Here is a 13,464-nt window from a genome sequence, read left to right as displayed (position 1 = left end):
TAAAGTTTAGAAATTGTTTCTTCACTAACACATGTAGGTTAGAATTCTCCTTCTAGCTCCATAGTTACCATATTTCTCAATACTGTCATCTTTGACACTGTCACGTCTCCAAACTTCCTTTCCTCTCCAAAATCCTTGAATTTGTTGCTGCCTCCCAAATTTCCATGTAGTAACCTCTCCATTCAGGATTAAGTTCTTGCCTCAGCACTGAAATTTCCCTCGAAGTTACAACCTTTTACAACAGTGAACTATCCCTCCTTATCCTTCCAGAATTGTTTGATGACACCATCCTCTACCCCTGTTCAGATGGGTGAGACTGCTCCCATCTATTTTCATTCCTATCTATCCAGCCATAGCCAGGAAAACACCTGCAATGGCTTCTCTTCCCATTTACACCATCAAATCTGGAACCCCCCAAGGATCCATCCTTGGCCCCCACCTATTTCTCATGTACATATTGTCCGGCAGCAAAATCATCTGAAAACATCGCAGTTTCTATACGCTCACTGACAACACCCAGCTCTACAACACCACCACATTTCATGAGACCCATTCACTACCTCTGATTAGTCACATTCCTTTTCTGACATCCAATAATTGATGAGTAGAATTTCTTCCAATTAAATATTGATAAGACTCAAACTATCATCCCCATTTATGGTCTCTGCCACAAAATCCATTCCCTTGTCACTGACTCCATCCCTTTCCCGGGTCACTGTCTGAGGCTGAACCAGACTTTTCATAACTTTGGTGTCTTATTTAACCCAGGATGAACTTCTAACTAAATATCCTCTCCATCACCAAAACTGCCTACTTTCACCTCCCTAACATTACCCATCTCCACGTCTGTCTTGGAACATATTCAAAATCATGAGGGTTCTTGACAGAGCAGATAGGGAGGAACTGTTCCCATTGCAGAAGGGTCGAGAATCAAAGGACACAGATTTAAGGTAATTGGAGAAAGAAGCAATGGCGACACGAGGAAAAACTTTTCACATAGCAAGTGGTTAGGATCTGAAATGCACCACCTAAGAGTGTGGTGCAGGCTGATTCAATTGGGGCATTCAAAAGGGAACTGGATCATTATCTGAAACAGAAAAAATACACAGAGTTATGGGGAAAAGGCCAGGGACTGGCAATAAGTGAATTCCTCCTGCAGATGGCCTGCGCAGTCATGATGGGCCAAATCACCTTCTGTTAATTGTAAAGATTAAGGCTCAATGTATACAGGTGGGGATGACTCACTGCATAATTACTTCTGCACATATAAAGAGACACTTGCCCCTTTAAGGGGTTGTTAATTAGTTCGCTTGATTATTAGTTTATTTTATTTTTCTACTCAAAAGAGTATTAAGAGACACTTGCTTTATTTGTTTAACATATTTTCAAAAGAGTATAAAGAGACACTGGTGGTGTTTGTAGAACTTGGAGCTAGACATTTGTAATGTTTCACTTCATGAATATATCTAAAACGGAGAAAAGATTGACTTCTGGCCTCCTCCTTCACCAACTAGCTGTAAGAGGTTTAGCAAATATTCTATGGGAAAGATTTCCCCCCTGTTTTGGAAGGGCGGGGGCAGGAGCGGGTAGGCACGCTTCCGATCGGCGCCAATTGAGGGCGCGCCGCCATTTTACGTGGGCAGGCCAGTTAAGGTTCTCCCAGCTATGCGCTCCCTGTGCGGATGGGGGGCTTGCGCGCAAAAGAACACACTCATCACTCATCTCCCTGAGGCTAAGTGCTGCCTCAGGGAGACTGGCACCAAATTTAAAAATGGTAAAGGTACAAGAACAAAATTTCCCTGACATGTCCTCTCATGTGACACTGTCACATAAGTTGGGACATGTCCATCACTTTAAATCATACATTTATTACACTTTAAAAAGCCCTCATGAAACGTCATCCCACCCGTGGGTGAGGTTTCATGCTTTTTCTGAAACCCGCCAGGACTCCAGGCCTGCCTGCTAACCCTAAGGTTGGAAGGGGAGGTCCATTAATAGGTCGTTGACAGGTTGGCGGGCGTGCAGCTGATTCGGCTGCGCCCCTGCTGACCTGAAAATTGAAATGACGCGGAGTGACGTCAGGAGTTCCGATCCGACCCCTGCTTTGCTGACCTAAAGATCCTGCCCTATGATTCTATGAGCTGCTCAAACCTCAGCCACACTCTTATTCCCTTTAAGCTCGATTATTTCAAGGCTCTTCCAGCTGGTTTCCAATCTATCCATAAACTTGAGTTTATCCAAAACTCTACTGCCCATATCCAGACTCACCCCCAAGTTCTGCTCACCCATCATTCTGTGCTTATTGATTTATATTAGCTCTAAGTCTGGCAACAGTTTGAATTAAAACTGCTCATCCTTGTTTTCAAATCCATTCATGACCTCCCCCTTCCCTATCTCTATAACCTCCTCCAGACCCACAACTCTTGAGTTCTCCGCATTCCTCCAATTCTGGTTTCATGTGCCTCACCCAGTCCCTTCGCTTCACCATTCTTCAGCTGCGTTCGTCCCAAGTACTGGAATCCCTCCTAAACCTCTCTGCATCCCTATGTTCTCCTTTAAGGCATAAGAACGTAAGAAACAGGAGCAGGATTAGGCCTCTCGGCCCTTTGAACTGCTCCACCATTCGATACAATCGTTGTTGATCTATCACAACTCCACCCTTTTGCGCTATCTCAATGTCCCCTTAAGTCTCTTAATATCCAAAATATACCTGTCACTGCCTTGACACAGCCTTCTGGGCTAGAGAATTCCAAAGATCCAAAACTTTTTGAGTGAGGATATTTCTCATCTCTGTCCTAAACGGCCAACCCAATATTCTGACACTGCGACTCCTTGCTCTAGATTCCCCAGCACGGAGAAACATCATCCCAGCATCTACCCTATCAAGCCCTTGCAAAATCTTATGTTTCAATTAGATCATCTCACATTCTTCTAAACTCTAGCTAATATAGACCCAATCTGCTCAGTATCTCCTTACAGGACAGTAACACTAAGTCCAACTTTACGGAGTACCGCTTTAACAGAGTACAGACTTAACTCAGGGAATTTATCGCAGTGTGGGAAGTGATACTAACTTAGTCTTTTACTGAACAACAAGAAGTGGTCTGAGAGAGGCAGTGAGAGACAATGAAACACGAGGGCTGTAGTCCAAAGCATTCATCAGGTAAGCAAGTGGGTGATTAGCTGGTGAGTTTTAAAGTTTCTTTTTTCTCTAAAGTAGATTAGTTGTTTAAGCTAGGACCAGGCAAGTATAAGCACTGTACTAAGTACCTGATATGGCTACAAATAATCATTGAATGAAGACTTTAACTCATTAAATACTGGTAAATGAAATAAGGCTACTCGAATTATAAGAAGGTCATGTGGTGCAGTGTGTAGTGTCCTTCTAGACAGCCAGAAGGTCTGGGTTCAATTCCCACTCTGGGACTTGATGACCATGTGATTATCAACCTGTAATCCTTCCAATAAGTCTATGGCAGATGATAAGAGTGGGAGAGTCTCCTGGTTAGCCATACCCCTCCTCACCTAACTCCCAGGTATGCACTCAGTCACAAGCTGCACTAAAGATCCTTGTAACTCTTTCTGAGCAACTGAAACTACCAGTCAGAAATTTTTTTTATTTCATAATTTGCCATTGTGAGATTTGAACTCTTGATCTTAGGGTTACAAACCCAGTACCATAACCACTTGGCTATTTAGGCCAAGCCCTAGAAAATGAATTCTTGATACTCTTTTGAGTAAACCTGTTTCCATCTGTTTCAGATGAAGTTACATTGTTTCATAGTTTGCCATTGTGAGATTTGAACTCTTGATCTTGGGGTTACAAGCCCAGTACCATAACCACTTGGCTATCATACCAGAACTAAAGATCCTTGTATTTATACTAACCGAATTGCAGCTAGGGAAGCCAGATTAAGCCAGTTAGCTAATTAACTACTCAGCTACTCTCAGTAGAGAATGTTTACCCTGCCTAAGGCTGGAAGAAACTTACTCTACTTACACAGTACTTACCGCTAACTACAGGTAAGACTAGATTTTAAGAACAAGATTAATTTTAAACTCCCCAACTCATCAAACTCCCAGGTAGCCATTCAGTCACAAGTTGCACTCGTTGGGCATTGCTGGCTAGAGCAGCATTTTTATTGCCCATCCCTTATTGACCTTGAGAAGGTGGTGGTGAGCCACCTCCTTGAACTGATGCAGCCCATTTAATGTAGATACACCCACAGTGCTGTTTGGGAGAGAGTTCCAAGATCTTGACCCAGTGAAAGAATGACGATATAGTTCCAAGTCAGGATGATGTGTGGCTTGGAGGGGAACTTGCAGGTAGTGATATTCCCATGCATCTGCTGCCCGTGTCCTTCCAGGTGATAGAGGTCACAGATTTGGAAGGTGCTGTCAAAGGAGCCTTGGTGAGTTGCTGCAATGCATCTTGTAGACACTGCTGCCACTGTGCATTGGCAGTGGAAGGAGTGGATGTTGGAGGTGGTGGACTGGGTGCCAATCAAGCAGGCTGCTTTATCTTGCATAGTATCGAGTTCCTTGACTGTTGATGGAGCTGCACTCATCGAGGCAAGTGAAGAGTATTCCATCACACTCCTGACTTGTGCCTTGTAGATGGTGGGCAGGATTTGGGGAGTCAGGAGTTGAGTTACTCACTGCAGAATTCCCAGCGTCTGGCTTGCTCTTGTAGCCAAAGTATTCATATGGTTGGTCCAGTTCAGTTTCTGGTCAATGTTAATCTCCATGATGTTGATAGTGGGGGATTCAGCAATGATAATGCCATTGAATGTCATGGGGAGATGGTTGGATTTTTTCTTGTTGGAGTTGGTCATTGCCTGGCACTTGTATAGCATGAATATCACTTGCCAGTTACCAGCCCAATGTTGTCCAGGACTTGCTGCATATGGGCATATGGCTTGAGGAGCTTCAACTCAGTGTAATTGGTCTGGAGGCTGAGTTGCAACCACAGCGACACATCAGGGAAGGGGAAAGTTACCTGGATGTTTTATATCAGGAGACAGGAGAGTGTGACTGCAAGTGAGGCAGGTAAGGGGACCCAGTGGGCAGGAGTGCAGGACACTTTGCAATTTTCCAGCAGTTCTGAGGTTCTCTCAGCTTGTTTGGATGAGAGTGGGGGCTGCAGGATGGATGAGCTGACTAACCATGGCAGCATGGTACAAGAAGCCATTCAAGTGGGGGAAAGCAAAAAGCAATGTAGTGGTATTAAGGGACAGTATATTAAGGGAATTGACATGTTCAGCAAAGACCGAGAGTCTAGGAGGTTGTGCTGCCTTCCCGGCACCAGGGTTCAGGACATCTGCTCAAGGCTGGAGAGGAACTTGTACTGGAAGGGGGAAGATCCAGTTGCATGGTACATATACGTAGCAATGCCTTAGGCACAATAAGGAACGGGGTCCTGCATAGTCAGTATAAGGAACTAGGCACCAAATTAAGCAAAACCTCAAAGTAAGTAATCTCTGGATTATTACCTAAGCCACATGCAAATTGCCATAGGGAAAATAAGATTAGAGAAATAAATGCGTGGCTCAAAGACTGGTGTAGTAGAAATGGGTTTCAGTTTGTGGGGCATTGGCACCAGTACTGGCCAAAGTGGGAGCTGTACCATTGGGATGGTCTACACCTGGACCATGCTGGGACCAGTGTTCTAGCGAACTATATAATTAGGGAAGTAGTGAGGATTTTAAACTAAATTGTGGAGGCAAGGGATCAAATTTGGGAAGATGTGGTAAATCGAAGAGTTGAGACAAGGCAAGAGAGAAAGGTACTAATATGGGAAATGATGAACAGACTGTGACAGGAAGGGGTAGAGGGTACAATTCTAAAAGTAAATCAGCAGATTTAGAGGTTACAAAAATAAGAAAAGGACAAAATTAAAGTCTCTGTATCCATATGCACATAGCATTCAAAGCAAAACAGAGCTCAAATAGAAATAAATAAATATGATCTATTAGCCATTACAGAGACATGGCTGTAGGATGACATAGATTCAGACCTGAATATTGAAGGGTACATGACATTTAGGAAGGACAGGAAACTAGGAAAAGGCAGAGGGATGGTTCTGCTAATTAATGATAGTATTAGCACAATAGAGAGGGATGATCTAAGTTCAGGAAAGCAGAATGTAAAAGTGGTTTGGGTAGAGGTGAGAAATGATGAAGGCAAAAACTCACTTGTGGGAGCGGTGTACAGTCCCCCTTAACAGTAACATGGTAGGATGGAGTATAAAGGAAGAAATAATGGGAGCTTGTCAGAAAGGCATGGCGATAATCATGGGGAATTTTAATCCACGTATAGACTGGAAAAGTCAGATTGGTAAAGATAGCCTAGATGAGGAGTTCAAAGAATGTTTTCAGGATAGTTTCTTAGAACAGCATGTTCTGGGGTCAACCAGAGAGCAGGCTATGTTAAACCTGGTATTGTGCCACAAGATAGGATGAATTAATGACCTCATAGTGAAGGCACCCCTAGGAATAATACCTGGAATGGGAGGACTGTCTTATGAGGAAAGGTTGAACAGGCTAGGCTTGTATCCACTGGATTTTAGAACAGTAAGGGGCAACTTGATTGAAACATATAAGATCCTGAGTGGTCTTGACAGGGGGGATGTGGAAAGAATGTTGCCTGTTGTGGGAGAATCTAGAACTAGGGGTCACTGTTTAAAAATAAGGGGTCATCCATTTAAGAAGGAGATCAGTAGAAATGTTTTCTCTCACAGGGTCAAGTCTTTGGAACTCTCTCCCTCAAAATGCGGTGGGAGCAGAGTTTTTGAATATTTTTAAGGTAGAGCTAAATAGATTCTTGATAAGCAAGGGGGTGAAAGGTTATTAGGGTTAGGTGGGAATGTGAAGTTGAAATAACAATCATACCATTTATGATCTTACTGAATGGCAGAGCAGGCTACAGGGGCTGAGTGGCCTACTCTTGCTCCTAATTCATATATGTTCATACGTATGTATGTCCACATCTGTGAAAGAATGAAAAATTGGATGACTTGCAAAATTGATTTTTGCCATTAGAACAACACAGGCGACAGCAGTTATATGTTTAAAGGTCTGCAGACAGGATAGGTGCGACAGGATAGATTGAATCAGACTGTAAGAACAGAAGAAATAGTAGTAGGCCATATGAATCCTTGTGCCTCCTCTGTCATTTAATGAAATCATGGTTGATCTTTGACCAGAATGCTACTTTCTTGCCTGGTCCTCGCATCCCTTTCTTCTTCTCTCTCTCTCTTTATATAACATCTCTGGTGTCTGAACATTGCTAATCATGGTTTTCCACCCGTCTCTATGCCATGATATCACAATGGGACAATCGAAGAGGTAGTTCTCAAGAACTACCTCAGAACGGAGACAGAATCCGTGGCATCAGCGTTATTAAGCACCAAACTCTGAGCTAACCAGACCCAAATTCCCTCAGAGTCCAAAAATCACAGAATTGTTACAGCGCAAGGGGCCATTCAGCCCATCATATCAGTACCAGCTCTCCAGATGAACATCTCACCCATGCTATTCTCCTGCCTTCTCCTTGTAACCCTGCAGATTGTTTCTATTCATCTAATTCATTCTTGAATGCCTCGATTGAATCTGCCTCCACCACACTCTCAGGCAGTGCATTCCAGATCCTAACTACTGGCTGTGTGAAAAAGATTTTCTCATATCACATTTGCTTCTTTTGCAGATTACTTTAAATCTGTGCCCTCTCATTCTCGATCTTTTCATGAGTGGGAACAGTTTCCCAGGCCACTCTGTCCAAGCCCCTCATGATTTTGAATACTTCTATTAAATCTCCTTTCAACCTTCTTTTCTCCAAGGAAAACAGTACGACTTCTCCAATCTATCTTCATGATTGAAATTTCTCATCCCTAGAACCATTCTCGTAAACCTCTTTTGCACTCTCTCCGATGCCTTCACATCCTTCCTAAAATACAGGGCCCAGAACTGGATACAATACTCCAGCTAGGGTCTAACTAGTGCCTTATACAATTTCAACATAACCTCCTTGCTCTTGTACACTATGCCCCTATTAATAAAGCATAGGATACTGTACATTTTATTAATCAACTACTCTCTCAACCTGTTCTGCCACCTTTAATGACTTATGCACTTATACACCCAGGTACCCCATCTCCTGCAAACCATTTAGAGTAGCACCCTTTATCTTACACTGTCTCTCCATGTTCTTCTTACCAAAATGTATCATTTCACATTTCTCAGCACTGAACTTTCATCTGCCACCTATCCACCCATTCCATCAACTTGTCTATGTCTTTTGAAATTCCACACTGTCCTCCCCACAGTTTACAATGCTTCCAAGTTTTGAATCGTCCGCAAAGTTTGAAATTATTCCCTGTCCACCAAGGTCTGGGTCATTAATATATATCAGGAAAAGCAAGGGTCCTAACACTAACCTGTCGGGAACTCCGCTACAAACCTTTCTCCAGCCCAAAAAACATCCATTAACCATTACTCCGTGTTTCCTGTCACTCAGCCAATTTTGTATCCATGATTTTACTATCCTTTTTATTCCATGAGCTATAACTTTTCTCACAAGTCTGTAATGTGGCGCGGTATCGAATGCCTTTTGGAAGCCATGTACATCACATCAACAGCATTGCCCTCATCAATACTCTCTGTTACCTCTTTCAAAGACTCCAGCAAGTTAGTTGAACACAATTTTCCCTTAAGAAATCCATGCTGGCTCTCCTTAGTTAACCTGCATTTGTCCATCTGACTATTAACTCTGCCTCGAATTATAGTTTCTAGAAGCTTCCTCAACACCAAAATTAAACTGACTGATCTGTAATTGCTGGGCTTATCCTTTACACCCTTTTTTGAACAAGAGAGTAACATTTGCAATTGCCCGGTCCTCTGGCACCACCCTTGCCACTACAGAAGACTGAAAAATTATGGCCAGTGCTTCTGCACTTTCCACTTTCACTTCTCTCAGTATCCTTGGATGCATCTCCTCTGATCTTGCTGCCCTGTCAACTTTTAGTACAGACAGCCTGTCCTCCTTATCATTTTTTAAACCCTTCTAGTGAATGAATTTTCTCCTCTTTCACCATGGCTTGGGTAGCATCTTCTTCCTTCTTAAAGACCTCAGTCATGCCCCTGCCTCTATGCGTAAATCCCCTTTTTGGTCCCTAATCGCCCCTACTCCTCCTTTTACCATCCTTTTCCTATTTATATGTCTATAAAAGACTTTGGGATTCCCTTTCATGTTCGCTGCCAGTCTCTTTCCATACTTTTTCTTTGCTTCTCTTATTTGCTGTTTCGTCTTCCCTCTGAACCTTTAGTATTCAGCTTGGTTCTCAATTGTATTTTCTACCTGACACCTGTCATAAATCTATCAATCTCAGTCTTGAATATACTCAATGTCTGAGTATCCACAACTCTCTGAGGTAGAGAATTCACAGGAACATAGAAGTAGGCATTTAGCCCCACATGCCTGTTCTGCTGTTCATAACATCTGTGACCTAACACCAAATACCCACCTTTGTCTCACATTCCTTCATGTGCTTGTTTAATAAGAGTCTATCAATCTCATTTGATCTAGCATCACCTCCTTACAATGTCACCTGTTTTTGACTCATCAGCAAACATGGATAAAAACAGAAAATGCTGGAAAAGCTTAGCAGATCTGGCAGCATCTCTGGAGAGAGAAACAGAGTTAATGTTTAGAGTTCATATGACTTCTTCAGAGCTAAAGAGAGGTAATAATGTGATGGATTTTATGCTGTTTAAGAGGGGGTGGAGCAGGTGGAGCAAAGTAGAAGTTCAGGGATAGATGGGAACTAAGGAGAGATTTGACAAAGATGTCATGGACATAAGACACAGGGAGCATTAATGGCAGCGTTAAAGACTAAAGAAGGTACTGATAATGGCATAAAGGTAAGATAGCGGAATATGTTAATAGTAGAACAACGGTCAGCGCTATGTGAAAGCAAAATGTAAGAACAAGTGACAGATGACCCTGTGGTTGGGGAAAAAAAATTGTATTAAAAAAGGGGGTCAAGATGAGGGGACAGTTGATGGATTAAAGTTGTTGAACTCAATGTTAAGTCCAGAAGGCTGTCAAGTGCCTAATCGGAAGATGAGGTGCTGTTCCTCCAGTTTGCATTGGGCTTCAGTGGAACATCGCAACAGGCCAAGGATGAACATGTCGGCATGAGAGTAAGATGGCGAGTTGAAATGGCAAGCGACAGGAACATGCGAACATACAAACAAAGAGCAGGAGTAGGCCATTCAGCCCCTCGTGCCTGCTCCACCATTTAATAAGGTCATGGCTGATCTGAATGTAACCTGAAATCTGCATTCCACCTACTCCCGATAACCTATCACCCCCTTGCTTACCAAGAATCTATCCGCTTCTGCCTTAAAAATATTCAAAGACTCTGCTTGCACCATCTTTTCAGGAAGAGAGTTCCAAAGACTCTCAACCCTCTGACTGAAAAAATGTCACCTCATCCGTTTTAAATGGGTGACCCCTTATTTTTAAACAGTGACCCCTAGTTCCAGATTTTTCCACAAGAGGAAACATCCTCTCCAGGTCCACCCTGTCAAGACCCCTCTGGATCTTATATGTTTCAATCAAGTCGCTTCTGACTCTTCTAAACTCCAGTGGATACAAGCCTAGCCTGTCCAACCTTTCCTCATAAGACAACCTGCCCATTCCAGTTATTAGTCTGGAAAACCTTCCCTGAACTGCTTCCAACCAAGTTATATCCTTCCTTAAATAAGGTGACCAATACTGTACACAGTACTCCAGATGTGCTCTCACCAGTGCTCTGTACAACTGAAGCATAATCTCCCTACTTTTGTATTCAATTGCACTTGTAATAAATTATAATACTCTATTAGCTTTCCTAATTACTTGTTGTACCTGCAAACTAGCCTTTTGCGATTCATGCACTAAGACACCCTGGTCCCTATGCGTCTCAGAACTCTCACCATTTAGATGAATATGCTTCTCTTTTATTTTTCCTGCCAAAATGGACAATTTCAAATTTTCCCATATTATACTCCATTTGCCAAATCTTTGCCCACTCACCTAACCTATCTATATCTTTTTGCAGCCTCCGTTTGTCCTCTTCACTACTTACTTTCCTACCTATCTTTGTGTCATCGGCAAATTTGGCAACCATCCCATAAATCCCTTCATTCAAGTCATTTATATAAATTGTAAGCAGTTGAGGTCCCAGCACTGATCCCTGTGACACACCACTCATGGCATCTTGCCAACCTGAAAAAGACCCATTTGTGCCTACTCTCTGCTTCCTGTTAGCTAGCCAATCTTCTATCCATGTCAATACCCCCTTATACCATAAGCTTTCATTTTCCACAATAACCTTTGATTTGGCATCTTACCAAATGGCTTCTGGAAATCTAAGTACAGTACATCTCCTTTATCCGCAGCACATGTTACTTCCTCAAAGAACTCCAATAAGTTGGTTAAACATGATTTCCTTTTCACAAAACCATAGTGACTCTGCCTGATTCCCTTGAACTTATCCAAGGGCCCTGCTATAGCTTCTTTAATAATAGTTTCTCACATTTCCCTAACTAGCCTGTAGTTTCCCACTTTGTCTCCCTCACTTTTTGAATAATGGAGTTATATTTGCCATCTTCCAATCTAATTAGACCTTCCCCAAATCTAGGGAGGTTTGGAAAAATAAAACCAATGCATCAACTATCTCACTAGCCACTTCTTTAAAGACCCTAGGATGAAGTCCATCAGGACACGAGCACTTGTCAGCCGGATTACATGCCTAGTCTGTCCAACCTTCCCTCGTAAGACCCATTCCAGGTATTAAGCTGGTAAACCTTCTCTGAACTGCTTCCTTAAATAAGGTGACCAATACTGTACACAGTACTCCAGATGTGGTCTCACTAGTCCCCTTTACAAATTGAAGACAGATTATTGACCTGCGCAGAAGGAGACAGGGTGTGTGGACTAAGCGAAGGTGTTACTCAAAGCAGTCATCCAGCCTGCATTTAGACCCATACCTTCCTCTCTGACCCGACCCACTCGAGCATGAAATGATGCGCGTTGAAGTTGGCCAAGCCTGCTGACATCAACACACAGTTGCGTGATAGCTCGGTTGGTGAGCCCACGCCGACAGCACGCCCGCAGACAATTAAAAGGCCTGTTAAGGCCATTAAATAATCAATTAAGCTAAATTTTTCACTGTCCGTCCAACCTAACGGTTGGCGGGCAGGCGAAAAGGCCAAGCAGGATGAGGTTTCCAAAAGCAAATAATAAGTTTGAAAACTTAATTAATAGCTTGTCCCTGCTCATGTGACAGAGTCACATGAGAGGACATGTTTCATTACATTTTTATTTTCTTTATTATTTTTTGTTATACCTCTTGAGCTCCCTGAGGCTGCTCTGTGGCTCAAGGAGATTATGCAGCGCTCACTCCCATGCATGCGCGAAGTTTGTGCTCGGCCCGCTCGCCCTCCTCCCCGTCCCCACGCAGACAGCGCTCAGTGCTGCTGCTCACATTTCATGCAGGGCGGACTTTAATTGGCACCCCCAATGTGACACTGAGGTGCAGTGTCGATTGTGGGCAGCGGTCGGCTTCCCGACCGCCCCTGCCTGCCCACGCCGAGCCCGCCCGCCAAGGGCAAAATTCTGCCCATTCTATTTAATAAGTACATTAAGAGTAAAAGGATAACTAGGGAAAGAGTAGGGCCCATTAAGGACCATAGTGGTAATTTGTGTGTGGAGCCAGAAGATGTAGGTGGGGTTTTAAATGAATACTTTGTGTCGGTGTTCACAAGTGAGAGGGACAATGTGGGTATGGAAATCAGGCAGAAGGACTGTGATATAATTGAAGAAATTAGCATAGAAAGGGAGGCGGTTCTAAGTGGTCTGGCAGACTTAAAAGTAGATAAATCTCCAGGCCCAGGTGAAATGTATCCCAGGCGCTGGCAATAATTTTCAATACCTCCCTAGCCACAGGAGAGGTGTCAGAGGACTGGAGGACAGCCAATGTGATACCGTTATTAAAGAACTAGGGAACTACATGCCAGTCAGTCTAACCTCACTAGCGGGGAAACTATTGGAAGCAATTCTGAGGGTCAGAATTAATCTACACTTGAAGAGGCAGGGATTAATCAAGGACAGTCAGCGTGGTTTTTTTTAAGGGGAGGTCATGTCTGACCAATTTGATTGAATTTTTCAAAGAGGTGACCAGGTGTGTAAATGAGGGCAATGCATTTGACGTAGTCTACTTGGACTTCAACGAGGCTTTTGATAAGGTCCCACATGGGAGACTGATAATGAAGGTAAGATCCCATGGGATCCAATGCAATTTGGCAAATTGGATCCAGAATTGGCTGAGTGGCAGGAAGCAGAGGGTAATGGTCAAGGGGTATTTTTTTGACTGGATGCCTGTGTCCAGTGGGGTTCCACAGGGATCAGTGTTGGGTCCCT

At 43.2% G+C, this 13,464-nt stretch overlaps 1 protein-coding gene across 5 annotated transcripts in view; it reads right to left on the bottom strand.

The window, feature by feature from the left end:
* xrcc5 (X-ray repair complementing defective repair in Chinese hamster cells 5) overlaps positions 1-13,464 on the bottom strand; it is a 187,822-nt gene that overhangs the window by 63,837 nt on the left and 110,521 nt on the right. The window lies entirely within an intron of this gene.

Source organism: Carcharodon carcharias, chromosome 12, assembly GCF_017639515.1.
Source record: "Carcharodon carcharias isolate sCarCar2 chromosome 12, sCarCar2.pri, whole genome shotgun sequence".
Classification (NCBI taxonomy): Eukaryota; Metazoa; Chordata; class Chondrichthyes; order Lamniformes; family Lamnidae; genus Carcharodon; species Carcharodon carcharias.
The sequence above is the reverse complement of the archived record's forward strand: the minus strand, read 5'-3'. Positions and strand labels throughout refer to the sequence as shown.